Source organism: Antechinus flavipes, chromosome 3, assembly GCF_016432865.1.
Source record: "Antechinus flavipes isolate AdamAnt ecotype Samford, QLD, Australia chromosome 3, AdamAnt_v2, whole genome shotgun sequence".
Taxonomy (NCBI): Eukaryota; Metazoa; Chordata; class Mammalia; order Dasyuromorphia; family Dasyuridae; genus Antechinus; species Antechinus flavipes.
Genome location: NC_067400.1, coordinates 395,414,889 through 395,428,087, shown reverse-complemented (window position 1 = coordinate 395,428,087; position 13,199 = coordinate 395,414,889). Strand labels below are relative to the sequence as shown.

The following is a 13,199-nucleotide window of genomic DNA, read 5'->3' as shown; positions in this document are numbered from 1 at the left end:
TACCATATTCACAGAATGTGATAAGCCTAGAAAATTATCTGTCTTTTGACAACATAATTAACAAAAGGAACAGTTTAAGAACCCTGCAACACAAATTACTCTGGCTTCTATTACTGTTTAGATAATAGACATTTTAAAAAGGATTAGCATTATGTATATTATAGATGACATCATTGAAACTGATTTTGCTAAGCTACAATACAGAATTTTTGTGGACAACATTTTTCTGAAATAATTTGTTACAAATTCATAATCAACATATTCTTTTAATGACTAAATAGCAGATATTCTCCTAACATGAAACAGAATATCATACAGTGATTTGCTTATTCTGTGGTTTGTAACCCTATGTTCTGGGAAACGACATGTTCTTATATTTTCTGATCTTCCTTTGGTTCCAATATGAATCTTCTTAGCATTGTATCATTTGTGAGTCTCGTTTTTCAGTTGCAAGTTTTGCTCGTAATCTTTTCATGACCATTTCTTATTTTTTTATTTGAGACATCGCTTGTTGGCATTCAGTAACAACACCTAAATAATGTCATTAGAATGAGAGTTTTAACAGAGAGCCTTCTTCATATTTTATGATCCTTTTTTCCTTCTCTTCCTTTTTCTGTTAGACGATGGACTATTCGAACAGCACTGTCAGTAGCATTTACATGCTGACCCCCAACTTCACTAGTACACAGTTTCAATTCATAAATCTTTAAGATTGATTACCAAGTTAATTGCAATAGTCTGGGGCAGTGGTGCTACAGTCATTTTGCCGGGGTGCATATGGCTTTGTTTTTCAGTCTTCAGCACTTGTACTTCATACACACCTCCTTCAAACTTCTTGTATCTATAAGCCTTTGATCCCCCAATACTGGCAGATGCATGTCATAGGTCATCCATTTCACTGGGATATTTCAGTACTTCAAAATGCCATTTTTTATATGTAGCATATCACTGGTACATATCAAACATCTCTACAGTAAACAGCATAGCTTCCTGACCACCAACTCCAGCTGTTAATTCCAACATTAAATCGTTTGTTTCTTCTGAGGGAATCAAGAATAAGATTATCTTTTGCCTCAATTTGCTTAATTCTTTCTGACAAGAAATTATTTCATTTTCTGCAAATTTCTTTAGATATTCAATCTTGTTTTGGAATATTATTCTATAAGAAATGATTAGCAGAATGATTTCAGAAAGACCTGGAGAGACTTGCATGAACTGATGCTAAGTGAAGTGAGAAGAACCAGGAGATCATTATACATGGCAACAACAAGACTATATGTGATCAATTCTGATGGATGTGGCTCTTTTCAACAATGAGATGATTCAGGCCAGTTCCAATGGTCTTGTGGTGAAGAGAGCCATCTGCACCCAGAGATAGGACTGTGGGAACTGAACATGGATCACAGCTTAGCTTTTTCACTCTTTTTGTTGTTGTTTGCTTGCATTTTTTTTTCTTAATTTTTTCTCTTTTTGATCTAATTTTTCTTGTGCAGCATGATATTTGTAGAAATATGTATAGAAGAATTGCATATGTTTAACATAAATTGTATCACTTGCCATCTAGGGGAAAGGGTGTTTCCCATGGAAAAGGAGGGAAAAAATTAGAACACAAGGTTCTGTAAAGGTGAATGCTGAAAATTATCCATGCATATATTTTAAAAATAAAAAACTTTAATTAAAAAAATATTCATTCTTATCTTCAGAGTTTTGGCATCTTCTATTAAAGGGAGAGAGACAAACACAGAGAGACAGTAACAGAAAGAGATAGAGAAAGAGAGCAATGAAAGGAGGAAGAGAGAGGGAAAAAAGGAAGTGGGGAGGTGGGGGAAGAAAGTCTTGTTCCTTCCATTTAAAGTCCTGATTTTAAAACGTTCAGTCTCTTGAAGGACATTGCTGATAATGAGACTGGACTAACTTTTTTGTTTAAGACCCCACCCTGCTTTGGGTGGGGCACACATTCTTTGAATTGCTGGTCCAAGGCTAGGTGTGGTCTGGGTCAAAGCTTCTTAAACTGTGGGTTGCAACCCCATATGGGGTCACAAAACTGAATGTAGAGGTCATGAAAAATTTGGCAACAGTAAAAGTTTTCAAATATTCCATCAATATTTAATTCTTTATGTAAAAACAAACATATGCATTTATCTCATCACTATGAAAATTTGCTTTTGTCTTTAATAAAGAATTATTTTAAAACAAATTTCTTTATAATTTAATATCAGTACCCAGGGTTGTGTAAAAAATTTTTGAGGTGGAAAGGGGTTGGTAGTGGAAAAAGTTTAAGAAGTCCTTGTCAAGGTATAGAGATAGTTTTTTGGTGTTGTGATGTTACTCTCAGTCCTTCATATTAATATAGCCCACCTCCCATTGTGTTATCGAATCAGAGATGATTGCCATCCCTCAGAAACACCCACTCTTCCACAGTACATAAACTGTGAGCCTGTTGCCATGTTGTCTAAGAGAGACAGCCAAATGGCCATCCTTCTATTAACATATTGACCTTATTAATAAAATGATTAAACAACCTAGAACTTATATTTCTAGAGCCTTTTTAATTGTCATATGTCTCTTCATCTCTTTTCTCTGTGCTTATACAGTGATGACCATGACTGGAATGTATTGTCTTCCCTTTGCCTTAAAGAAATCCTCTCTCTCTTTTTATTAAAGACTCAAGTCAAAATCCACCATCTTCTGTAGGAGGCTTTTCCCAGGCTTTCAACCTCTTAGCATCTTCTCCTTTTATAAAGACTTTCCAAACACTCTATATCTATCTTGAATGTACTAATGCTATTTGTTTTAGAATGTGAGTTTGAAGACAAGCACTGGTTTTGCCTTTCTTTGTATCTCCACTATTTAGCACAGTGTCTGAAACATAGAAAGTGCTTAATTAATTCTTGTTGATTGATTTTCTAATATTATTTCCATGAGTTTCCAGACCATTCTCCAGAGACTTAGAGATGACTCCCTTAATCGTCCTGGATGTTTCATTCCAAACCCCTTTAAGTCATCCCTTTGTATTGACTTCCTAGGGAAAAATATCCTTTCTTATCAAGTTTCCAGATTTTTTTTCCTGAACTTGGAGCATTCTTATACTCCTTCATGGCTATTTTCCCTGAACATTCTTATAAATTTGTGACCTGTTCCTTTCTGACCTGGGTGTCTTTCTTGAAGTGAATTCATTTATTGTTGTTCACTCACATCTGACTTTTCATGACTCCATTTAGAGTTTTGTTTTGTTTTCTTATCTTTTTAAAAAAATTTTCTAGGACAGGCAGGTAGCACAGTGGATAGAGCACCTGCCCTGAAATCAGAAGGACCTGAGTTCAAATTTGATCTCAGATACTTAACACTTCCTAGCTGTGTGACTCTGGGCAAGTCACTTAATCCCAATTGCCCTAAGGGAAAAATTCTTTTTTAATTATTTTTATAGAATTTTCTTGGCCGAGATATTGGAGTGGTTTGCCATTTCCTTTTTCAGCTCATTTTACAGCTGAGGAAACTGAGGCAAATAGGGTTGAATTACTTGCTCAGAGTCACATGGCTAATAAGTGTCTGAGGTCTTATTTAAATACAGAAAGAGTTTAACTTCAGGCTTGGCACTCTGTCCACTGTATCCCCTAGCTACCCAGTAAATTCAGTAGCCAGTTATCATGACTATCTTGACTCATGACTATCATGACCTCTTAAAGGAAGCTTGACTTAAACCTTTGTTCTTTATAGCTATCTGACTCTATCATGGCATCATTGCTTTTGCTGGAAGGAAACTCAGAGACCATTATCTCAATATTTTCATTTTACAGTTATGGAAAGTGGAACCTAGGAAAATTAAATGACTTGCCCAAAGTTTCATGGGTAGTAATTAAGAGAGGCAGGATTTAATCATGGATCCTTTGGTTCTAGAATGTGAGCTTTTGACATCAAGGATTGGGTTTTTTTTTTTTTTTTCTATTTTTGTCCGCAGAATTTAGCACACACAGGTTTACAAGAGTAGCATTCTCCTCCCTCCCCAGTAAGTGTGAGAGGGTCAGAATACCACAATCTGAAAGGACCATGATGTGTGACCTACTAAAACCCACTCATCTTTCAGATGCTGTAACTGATCTTTAACCTAAATCTTTCCAACCTACCTGCAATTCTACAGGTGAAACTACAGTTCTGACTCATGTAGGAGTACTGGCATGTTAATGTAAGCAAAACCAGAGTGAGAAATACGTTACATCTAATTTACTTAATAATTAACATGATCTTCCAAAAGAGATGGTTGTATATAATTAATCAGTTAATGAGAGAGGGAGAGAGAGAGAGAGAGAGAGAAAGAGAGAGAGAGAGAGAGAGAGAGAGAGAGAGAGAGAGAGAGAGAGAGAGAGAAAGAGAAAGAGAAAGACAAAAAGAGAGGGAGAGAATGATTGACAGCTCTCCTTGATTCTTCCATAACTTCTAAGACAACCATTAGTTATTTTAATGTTGTTTTTATCCAGATGGATACAGATGAAGAAAACATTACACTTATCTAGAAGTAGCAGTTCATTGTAATGAAGTGATACTTTAAGGTTGATGGGAAACAATCTTTACAGCAAGTATCTCTGAAAAAGGCTTCATTTCTCAAATATAAGAAGAACTGAATCAAATTTATAAGAATATAAGCCATTCCCCAATTGATAAATGGTCAAAGCATATGAACAAGCAGTTTCAGTTTTTAGATGAAATCAAACCATGAAAAAATGGTCTCAATCACTTTTGATTACAGAATTGCAAATTAAAGCAACTCTGAAGTATTACCTCATATCTCTCAGATTGGATAATATGACTAAAAAGGAAAGTGATAATTCCTGGAGAAAATGTCAGAAAATTGGGACACTAATGGAGTTGTGAACTGATCCAAACATTCTGAAGAGCAATTTGGAACTCTGCCCCAAAGGCAGTCTTTTGTAAACCTAGAGAAAGGCTCATATCTAATAATTATCACAAATTGTTGAATTCATCGTGATTTTGGAGACAGGATTAAACACCATGGTTAAGGGTAATTGTTTGAGAAAAGAAGGCAAAGTTTGCAAATGATGCCAAAGCAAGGCATAGATGTTGAAGAAGGGCTCACCACTAGCAATAAAAAAATACTTTAAGACTCGGGTTCTTAAACTGGAGTACCTGGATAGATTTTTTAAAAATCCTTAAACTTAGATGGAAAAAGAAAACTCACATTTTTGTTTTTATGAGTCTCTAAAACTTAGTATTTCCTTCAATTATGAATTTAGATAATGAATAATACTCTACAAAGGGGTTCATAGCCTACACCAGACTACCAAAGTGATCCAAAATAAAAAGACTAAGGGTATATCATCTAAAGCAAATAAAGCATTTGATCCTTTCTTTCTTTTTGCTGTTTTTTGAAATGGCATTTCATCCTTCCCCTCTCCCCCCAATACATCAAGACAATACTTAGCATTGATTTTTATAATATTTTGAGTTCCAAATTTTACTTCCTCTCTTTTTCCACTAACCCCCCCTCAAGATGGTAGCCACATAGGTTCTACATATGCCATCATGAAAAGCATATTTCCATATTAGTTACAGTTGTGAAAGAAGAAATAGATTAAAAGGGAAAAAACCATGAAAAAGAATTAGAAAGATGGAAAAAATACGCTTCGATCTGTATTTGGAATTCATCAGTTCTTTATCTGGATGTGAATAGCATTTTTTTTTCACGAGTCCTTTATTTTTGGATGATTTGCTGAGAAGAGCTGAAACATTCATAGTTGATCATTACACAACATTGCTGATAATGTTTACAATGTTTTTCTGATTCTGCTCATTTCACTTTGCATTATTTCATACAAAGTTTTCCAGGTTTTTTTGTAATCTACTCATCATTTCTTCTTGCCATCATTACATTCATATGCTACAGCTTGTTCAGCCATCCTCCAAATGATTATCCCCTTAATTTCCAATATTTTGCCACCACAAAAAGAACTGCTATGGATATTTTTGCATGGGTAGGTTTTTTCCCCTTTTTTAATGATCTCTTTGGATTACAGATCTAGTAGTGGCATTCTGGATTCAAGGGTATGCACAGTTTGGCTGCCTTTGGGGCAGAGTTCCAAATTGCTCTTCAGAATGGTTGGATCAATTCACAACTCCATTAGTGTCCCAATTTTCTGACATTTTCTCCAGGAATTATCACTTTCCTTTTTAGTCATATTATCCAATCTGAGAGATATGAGGTAATACTTCAGAGTTGCTTTAATTTGCAATTCTGTAATCAAAAGTGATTGAGACCATTTTTTCATGGTTTGATTTCATCTAAAAACTGAAACTGCTTGTTCACATCCTTTGACCATTTATTGATTGAGGAATGGCTTGTACTCTTATAAAGTTGATTCAGTTCTTCTTATATTTGAGAAATGAGGCCTTCATCAGAGAAACTTGCTATAAAGATTGTTTCCCAGTTTTCTGCTTTCCTTCTAATCTTAGTTGCATTGGCTTTGTGCAAAAGCTTTTTAATTTAACATTATCAAGTTATCTATTTTACACTTCATAATGCTCTCTATCTCTCATTTGGTCATGAATCTGTAACTCACTTAATTTTTCTTTAAAGAATTTGGATGTTATATCACTTGACGCTTATATGTTTAGTATTGATATTGCTTCATTGTCTATGATGCCTTTTTAGCAAGATGTGGTTTCCTTCCTTGTCTCTTTTAATTAGGTCAATTTTTTGCTTTTGCTTTGTCTGAGATCAGGATTGCTACCCTTGTCTTTTTTTTTTTTTTTTAACTTCAGCTGAAGAATAATAGATTCTGCTCCAGCCCTTTACTTTTACTCTCTGTGTGCTTCTTTCCTTCAAATATGCCTTTTGTAAACAACATTGTTTAGGATTCTCATTTTTAATTCACTCTGCTATCTGCCTCCATTTTATGAGAGTTCATTCCATTTACCTTCACATTTATCATAATTAACTATGTGTTTCCCTCCCTCCTATTTTTCTTCACTTGTTCTCTCTCTTCTTTCACCATTTTCCTCCTTGCTTCTCCATAGTTTGCCCTCTCTTGTGATATTTCTGCCTCCTCCTTTTATTCAATCTCCCTTCCTGCTTTCCTGTTAGGTAAGATAGTTTTCTACATTCAAGTAATTGTGTATAAATATACACAATTAATATAAACAACACACAATATTAATATACATAATATACAAATTGTATTCCCTTTTTGAGCCAGTACTGATAAGAGTAAAGTTCAAGTAATGCCCATTGTCCACCCTCCCATCTTTCCCTCTACTGTAATTACTAGATTTTATACATCTCTTCATGTGAAATAATTTACCTCTCCTTTCCTTCTGTACCCAGTATACTCCTCTTTCTCATCCCTTAGTTTTTTAAACAAAATTTTCATTCCCTCAGATTTATCTTATACCTGTACCTTCTATGTATATTTCTTCTAGCTGTGCTATTAGTGGTACAATTTTAAGAACAAGTATCATTATCCCATGTAGGAATGGAAACAGTTCAGCTTCATCAGATCTGGTTATTTCCTTTTTCCTTTTTACCTTTTAAGGCTTCTCTTGAGTCTTGATATTGGAGATCTAAGTTTTTGTTCAGCTCAGGTCTTCCTATGAAAGCTTGAAATCCTTCTATTTTATTGAATGAACATTTTTCACCCTTGAAATATTATGCTTAATTTTTCTGGCAGGTGATTTTTGGTTGTAATTTTAGCTTCTTTGTCTTCTGGAATATCATGTTCCTCTGATCCTTTAATGTTGCAGCTGCTAAGTCCTGTGTAATCCTAATTGTGGCTCAATATTTAAAGTGTTTCTTTCTGGCCACCTTTCAGTATATTTTCCTTCATCTGATAGTAGTATAATTTGGCTATAATGTTCCTTGGAGTTTTTATTTGGAATCTCTTTTCTGAGGTGATTGGGAAATTCTTTCAGTACCTATTTTGACCTATGATTCTAGGATATCAGGGACGTTTTCCTTGATAATTAATTGAAAAACACTATAGGAGTTTTCCTTTTGATCATGGCTTTTAGGTAGTCCATTGATTCTGACATTGTTTCTCCTAGATCTATTTTCCAGGCTAATTATTTTACAGTCAGTTATTCTCCCATGAGGTATTTTACATTTTCTTCTATTATTTCATTTTTCTGAATTGTTTGATTCTTTCCCCCCCCCCTAAGGCAACTGGGGTTAAGTAACTTGGCCAGGGTCACACAGCTAGGAAGTATTAAGTGTCTGAGATCAGATTTGAACTCAGGTCTTCCTGACTTCAGGGATGGTACTTTATCCATTAATACCACCTAGCTGCCCTGATTAATTCTTGATATCTCATATAATCCTTAGCTTCCATTTGCCCAATTCTAATATTTAAGGTGTTTTTACTCAGCTTTTATACTTCTTTTTATATATGGCCAATTGAACTTTTAAAGGAATCGTTTTCTTTACTAGATTTTTGTATCTTCTTTTCCATTTAACTAATTCTACTTTTAAGCAGTTGTTTTTTTTTCATGCTCTTTTTTTTTCATAATTCTTTTGTCACTCATTTCTTTTCCATTTTTTTCTTCTCCCACTCTTACGTGATTGTTAAGCTTTTCGATTAGTTCTTTCTGGACCTGATATGATTTCCTATTTTTCTTTGGGGTTGTGCCCATAGGTATTTTGACGTTATTTTCCTCTCCTGAGTTTGTATCTTGGTCTTCCCTTTATTATAATAATTTTTTTAAGGTCAGATTCTTTTCCCCCTCTTTTTTTTTTTTTTCTCATCTTTTTGGCTTTTTTTCCTTTTTCTTTTAAATTTGACTCGTGCTTCCAGAGTGGAAGGGGCACTGTCTCAGGTTCTTGTGCCACTTGCTATAGGTCCTGGCTGTGTACCTGGTGCTAGACTGTTGTCCTGATTTCCAAAGGGGATCTTTATGTCTGGTTGATGGGGTTGGGGATGACTGGCATTGCTGGAGCCCATAAGAGTCTTGTAGCTTACTTGCTGCTGAGCCTGGGTCCTAGTGGTGGTATCTGTGGGGTGTTTCTTTGTTTTCTTGGGGCACATTGAAGCAAATGGAGTTTTGGCTGTTGGAGAACGCCTTTTTGTCCAAAGCTATGCTGAAGCAGTGAAGGTCTGGTCCCTGAAGGCTGGGCTACTCTGATGTCTGGCTGCTGGCTACCTGTTTCCCTAGGGCTACACTGAAGCATGTGGTGATTCTCAGAGTTGGAGTCTGCCCATTCCCTTGGTTGTGCGAAGGTAAATGGGGGTGCTGGATGTTGCCATTTACCTGTTCCACTGTAATGGAACTCAAGCTCCTCCTGCTAAGGAGGGTTTGCTTTCAGCTTACTGGTATTCTTCCTGCCCTGGACTGAGTTCCCCTTTTTACCCAAACGAGACAGACCTTTTGTGGTGATCTTCTAAGTTTCTTGGGTTAAAAGATTGTTTTACCCTTTCTTTTTACTAGTTCTAGGATTTGTTTTGGGACATTATTTTATGGTTTCTTGGAGGTGACTATGGGAGAGTTACAACAATTATTTGATTAAAAAATTTTTTTTATTGTAGCTTTTTATATACAAAACATATGCATGGGTAATTTTTTAACATTGACCCTTGCAAAAACTTCTGTTTCAACTTTTTTCCCTTCTTCCTGCCACCCTCTTCCCTAGATGGCAGGTAGTCCCATACATGTTAAATATGTTAAAGTATATATTAAATACAATATATGTTACATATTTATACAGTTGTCTTGTTGCACAAGAAAGATCAGATTTAGAAAGAAGGTTAAAAACAACCTGAGAAGAAAAAACAAAAATGCAAGCAAATAAACAACAGAAAAAGTGGAAATGTTATCAATTATTTGATCTTAAAGCCTTATCCACTGAATCTCTAAATTGCTGTGAAATTATGCTCTATTCTAAGGCTTTCTCTTCTTTTTTCTTTTCTTTCTATCTTGCTGGGGTTTCTAGCAGACTGAGAAACCATGGGTCAAGAGAAAAGATCCATGAATCAGGGAAAGAAGACAGCAATATGTCTTCTTCTCTTTCTAGAGATTTTGTCCTAAGCACCTGTCTCCTTTTTCCCATGGATTTCAAGACTTCAGGAAAATAAGACAGTCCCTCCTCCTCATATGCACAAATTTTGGGGATCCTTGTTGCAGAACACCAGCTATTGTTCAAAAATTGAAATGTAAATTGAAATGTAGATTTTATGTTCCCTGAAGGTTTCTGAGGTCTAATTCAGTCCTGTTCAACAAACCCTTTTGCTTAATTTTTATGTACACCCACATAATATAGTGGAAAGAATACTGAATTTAAAATCTGACACTCTGAGTTTAAATTCCAAGTCCACTAATAGAATAAACTGTAGGACCTTAAACAAGTCCCTTAATGGTTACTAGGCCTTCATTTCCTTATTTATAATTAAGGGGATAAAACTAGATGATTGTTAAGGTTCCTTCTTAGCCTCTTTCTTCTTCTCTCCTTACTTCTCTCCCCCTTGCTTTCTAAAAATAATTCCTGGCACATTTCTGTGATAAACAGGTACACTGTATTCTTCCACATAAAAACACAGGAACACAGTGAAATGTTTGGCCAGGTTATTTTATGTCAACAAAGGTAGACTCATAAAAGCTTTTTTATGGCCTATTATAGTACAGTAGAAGCTTACTAATTTGTACTAATGATAGGGAAATCCTTTGCAGATTGGCAGATTTTGCAAATTAGTGAGAATACCAGCCATCACAATCAGGATCTCTACTGTTTCTCTTTTTCCAAGTATGGTTGAGTATTGTTAGATCACAGATATGCTAGATTGGAGAGTGCTGCAGAGATCTTGTAGTCCATCCCCCGCATTTTACAGATGAACAAATTAAGGCTCAGTAAGGTAACTGATTTGCCCAACTATGGCATATATAAAACTACATGGGATATGTGTAAATATTTTCTGATATGTTTATTAATAGAGAAATTGCTTAGAATCGTAGGAAAGAAGCCAGCCTTAATATCAGGAAGACCTGGATTCAATTCTTGCTAATTGAATAACCATAGGCAAATTAAGCAGCTTCTCAGTACCCCAGGCATCAGTTTAAGATGGTAAATTGCAAATGATTTGGGAATCCCCCATAATAATAAAATCATAGCTCCATCTGGACCAAAACAAAATAAGTTCAACTTTTTCTGTTTGCTAACTATGTTACTGAACTGAATTGAATTTTGTATTTCTTTGCTTTTTTTTGTATTCTATTGAATTTGATTTTATTTAAGAACATTATTCTTTGGCTTTTGGAGGGAAAATTCCAACCCATTTCTCCCCTGTAGATCTGTTTTTCATATAATTTTTTGTGTGTAATAGCATTTCAGAATATAGTGGAAATATCACTGGAGCTGAGAGTCATCAGACCCAAGTTTCAATTTTGTTTCTGTGTAATTTGTAATGTTACTTGACTTCTCTAGATCTCAGTTTCCTTATCTGTAACATAAAAATGTTGGATTAAATGATCTCTAGCTAAGTCCTTTCTTGCTCAAGCATTTTAAAATTTTTTATTCCTAGAATGATGTCACAATTTGCTGAGGGAAAATGACATCACTGATGATTTGGGCTTTTACAGTTTTACATTTAGAAACTTTTTCTGTGGCTGAACAAATTGTGATAAGTAGGTATTGATATGAAAAAAAGTTGTTAATCCCCCAAAAAAGTCTCAAAGTGGTTTTTTATTTTATAGACACATAGATAATGTTTACTGAAAATCAGCTCTGTGGGCTAGTCACATGTGGAAAGCAGTGGGACCCCAGAATAACTACTGTACTGCAAACTGGAGGAGGGCAGTGAGCAGTGTGGGCAGGAATGCTTCAGAGACACACTGAATCAGAGTGTAGAAGTTCTGTGGCCTCCAGCCAGCAAAGAAAGTTGCATTGTAACAGTGAGAGATGAGGTGACTTAGTTCAAACCAAAACATTATGCTCCGTGTTAGGACAGTGGCAGGACATCAAAGACAAAGAATTCATCTTTGGAGACCAGCCCAGTAACAGATGAAACAGGCAGCCACTATTGAGGAGATATGTCAAAGTTTGAAATCGTTCATTTATTCCAGCACACTTGGCGTCCAAGGGTTGATTCAGCTTTGTGGAATTGTAGATTTAGAGGTGTAAGGGACCACTTAGAGACTCTGACAGTCAACCCCCTCCTTTTATACATACTTTCTCTGTAAAGTTGGACAAATTTTTTAGCCTCCCTGGACCAGAAAGGGTAAAAGATTTACCCAATTTTACAGAAAAACCAAACATCAAATTGAGCCAGCTAGACCCAATCTATCTCTATTATTGTGGATAGAGTGCCTGAAATGGAGTCAGAAAAATTCATCTTCTGCAGTTAAAAATTTAGCCTCTGACTCTTAGTAACTGTGTGAGCCTGGGCAAGTCATTTGGCCCTGTTTACCTCAGTTTCCTCTCAAGTATCTTTGCCAAAAAAATGCCAAATGGGATCAAGAAAAGTTGAACAGCATTGAAAAGCAATTCTACAACACAAAGGGGGAGAATTTGAGATGTAGAATAAGAAGGACTAATTAGAATATATAATATATAATGTTGTACATAACATCATGATATGTCAAAAATGTAAAAGTGTCAAGTTAAAGCGCCAAAAGGAAGTAAACTTTCAGTCTTACAGAGCAAGTAAGAATTAAATATTTACTGGGGCCATGCTTCAACTGCTTCAAAATATCCCTGATTTTATCAGCATGAGTTCTTTCTATACTAATACTTAGTATAACTCCTTACTAAATGGCCTTAATAAGTTGCCATGATCAAAAGTTATCTTCATTTGATGGCAAACTTTCTGATGGCTTTTTTTTTCATTAAAACTTTTTATTTTCAATGCTAACCCTTGCAAAACGTTGTGTTCCAATTTTCCTCTCCCTTCTCCCATCCCTTACCCTAGATGGCAAGTAATCCAATGCATGTTAAACATGGTAGAAATATATGTTCAATACAATATATGCATATATATTTATACAATTATCTTGCTGCACAAGAAAAATCAAATCAAACAGGAAAAAATGAGAAAGAAAATAAAATGCAAGCAAATACAACAAAAAGTGAAAATGCTATGTTGTGAACAATAATCAGTTCCCACACATCTCTCTCTGGGTGTAGATGGCTCTCTTCATCACAAGATCATAGGAGCTGGCCTGAATCATTTCACAGTTGAAAAGAGCTACATCCATCTGATGATTTTCTA

At 35.3% G+C, this 13,199-nt stretch overlaps 1 pseudogene; it reads right to left on the bottom strand.

Annotated features, from left to right (window-relative positions):
- Positions 1 to 273: 273 nt before the first annotated feature.
- Positions 274 to 9,172, bottom strand: LOC127557282 (peptide chain release factor 1-like, mitochondrial; annotated as a pseudogene).
- Between the last annotated feature and the right edge of the window lie 4,027 nt (positions 9,173 to 13,199).